This window comes from Vigna radiata, unplaced genomic scaffold (assembly GCF_000741045.1).
Source record: "Vigna radiata var. radiata cultivar VC1973A unplaced genomic scaffold, Vradiata_ver6 scaffold_330, whole genome shotgun sequence".
NCBI classification, from domain to species: domain Eukaryota; kingdom Viridiplantae; phylum Streptophyta; class Magnoliopsida; order Fabales; family Fabaceae; genus Vigna; species Vigna radiata.
This window is the reverse complement of record NW_014541823.1, coordinates 288,286-291,668: the sequence shown is the minus strand read 5'-3', so window position 1 is coordinate 291,668 and position 3,383 is coordinate 288,286.

Genomic DNA, 3,383 nt, shown 5'->3' with positions numbered 1-3,383 from the left:
TGGAAAAATTAGGTCTTTTTAGACCTAAAACGCGAGGGACTTTGGATCTTTTGGCACCCAGACTCGTGTTCTCTCATTTTGGAGCTCTTGGAGGCAGCTTGGAGTTGTGGGAACACTCCTTCTTCATCCTTGGGTCTCCTTTCTTCTTCCATTTCCACCATTGTTGTAAGCTCAAGCTCCCCATTCATGGAGAGCTAGTTTCATTATTGTTGGGGGATTGTTGTAGCCACTGAACTTTTATGTAAATCATTTTGTTTTGAATGAAAAGATGCCTCTTTCATTGATTGCTAGTGTTTGATTTCTTCTATTAATGCTTGTTGTGAAATTGCTACTCATAACTTGATTTTAGGGTTGCTTAATATTGGGAAATGTTGGGTAAATCCGGATTTGGGTTAAACACCTAAAGGAAATAGTATCTAGGGATAGAACTAGGCCCTTTGGTTGTCTTAAAATCTCATTTCTTAATGCGGAACTAATTGTTAGGTTTTCCAAGGGATTGNAGCNTANTAAGGAAGTCTAGGCTCTTTCTACCAAGGGATTGGGGTTTGAGTAATTTAGTAGATTGACTTTGGCAATTTAATGAAGGGGAAGTAATTTTATTTACATAAGAGTGAAGTTGGTGAAAGCATACCCCCAACAATATCATTCCATCACATTTCTAATCTCTCCATTTCAAAGTGTTTGAGTGCTTAAGATCACTTTTATCATTTATACTTTATAGTTAATTAAATTTCACCAAAACTCAAATTATGGAAACATTCTTTAGTCTAGGTTAGTTAGAAATTATACGATTGTCTAGTTACACGAGTCTCTTGGGAAACGATATCTGGTCTTACCGATTTATTACTTTAGACGATTTGGTACACTTGCCAATGAGTTAACAGACAGTTATTAGGAAAATAAAGCAGTAAATCTAAATCAATTGAAATACTCATGAATAGTAAATGATAATAACATGCCTGCAGTGATAAAGGAATGAAAAGAGAGGAGCAAGGGAAAAGGTCCATAATTGAATAAATGTAGCTTGCCGAAAATTAATTAATAGACAACACAACATTTTTGCTCACACTTCAAAAAGACTCAATCCAGCTTTTAGAACAATAAATCTTTTAATTCACTAGGTAAAATCCAAACTAAGGCTCTAGCATAGTCAATTCTAAAATTAAATAAAGCATATGTGTAACAAAGGTTACATAAGGTCAAATAAATGGCCACTGAAGTAAAACTCCAGATGGATGAATGAGATAATCCCAACTAAAGTCAACAATTTGATTCATGTTGAACAAACTGTTAAATCACAATTTAAATTATGATTCATTTCCAGAAACCTTGACTACGAACACTAAATTCTAATGATTACATTCATCCTAAGCCAATATCTACTTTCGTTTTTAGAAACACATTCTCCCTTTAAGTATTAAAACTAGTTATTGATTTTCGTAACTGAAGCAGAGAAACAAATATTACGAAATTCAAAGAAAGACGTTATTATAATTATATACCTGTTAGTCCTTGAACTACCTTTGGCACTTTACTATGTTCAATGCAACAATTAAAAGTACATAGTCTATAAATCTGTTCAAGAACCTCAGAAAGCAATTAGAGGCCGTTGAGTATGCTTCTAAGTACTTCTCAAGAAAATCAGATGAAACCTGCAGCAACAGAATAAGTTCAAAGGATCAATAAGTTATTATTGTGTTTACTGCTATTATTAATTAAAACATTAAACAAAGTTACGAAGTTCACATGCATGTGTTTTCAGAGTACAAAAAAAGTTGACAAAATGAACCATAAAATTTACGTGCCAATGTTTTGGCCATTGGAGACTTACCAAGTGAATTAACAGAGAGATAAGAGTTTGGAAGAAGAAACAATGATAACCACACGCTTCACACTGTTTGCAACTGAGTGTGACACAAGTGACACCATCTCCAACACCATATATGAAACCTGTTATCAATTAAGAAATTTTTTGCAAATACAATACTCAACCAGTCTGATTGTTCATTTAAGGTGTCAATATGAGTAATTTGGACCAAAAGATGATTAATTCAGAGTTTCTAATAATATGAAGAAGTTAGAAGTTGATTACCTGTTGGTATGCATGGAAGTAGAATGCAGCAAAAATTGATCTGAAAAATAACTCTAACATTCAGCCCTTGGCTTGCCTGCATTGGAAAGACCAGCAAACTAAATGTTAGCATCTTTTCCTTTTTCTCAATTTTCTATCAAGGAAAAATAAAGATTTAAAAAGAAATTATACACATACTGCATATTGCTAATATGAAGGAGAAAATTTGACACCCTCCATAAGTAAGGCATATGGAACTAATGACATGAAGGAAATCATTATTAAAACTCTAGGGAGATTGATAATGTCCAAACTTTCCTATCAAATGATGAGCCACATTATCAACAAAATAATGTCAGAGAGTTCCAATGAATAATTAAAATAGTAATTAGTTTCACAAACAAATACTTAAATGGTATTAAGAAATTTAAATGAGGTTAACTCACATTCTTAATTAGCATAAACTGGTAAATTTTTTTCTTATCTTTGACTCTAAATTTACAAAGATTAGTGAACATTAATAAATGCCAAAATTGGTACTTACTTTTAAAGGAAAAGTGAAGCCATAGAGGTTGATTTCCTCATTACATATTAATCCCATGCTTTCAATATTCCAGGTATGTACCTTCGACATTTATGGACACACTCCACTTATATTTTTTTACTCTCAGATGCAAGTAATGTTGCAAAAAGGAGCACCATTCTAAGGCAGTCATCCAATTCTCACAATGGATCCACAAACATCGGGTACCTATAATTCAAACAAAAATTAATTTAGTAGGAAATTCATCACCGATGACAATACATTAATTAAAATTAACAAAATCAAACAAACCTCTTCGTATAATCTTATCCATCTTAGGTTTCAGTATTTTATGCCATAGCCTGTTTGCACGTTCATGGTTTTTTTTGCTTCTGTTTTCTTCATTTTTCTCTCATGCACTGTTATAGCTTTATTTATTTCAACCAAAGGTTCGTGATGGAGGAAGGCAATATCCTAATGACAAACTTAGAAACATTTTTTTCTTTTTTCTTCCCCTGCAACACAACAACAACAATAAGCTCTTAAAATAATAACAAAGAAAGTGAATCCAATATACTTTTCTCTCTCCCATTTTTCCAATTGTACCAAAACCCAAAATCTAGGCAAGTTTTATAATCTGCTTCATTTAAAGCTTGCACCAAAACTTACCATGAACATTGTGCACCTTTCTTCAATCTCTTCTTTTTCACCATGTCACCCTTGCTATAATAAAAAAGAAAGATAAAGGGATAAAAACCCACAGAAAAAAGGGCAAGTTCAATACATTAC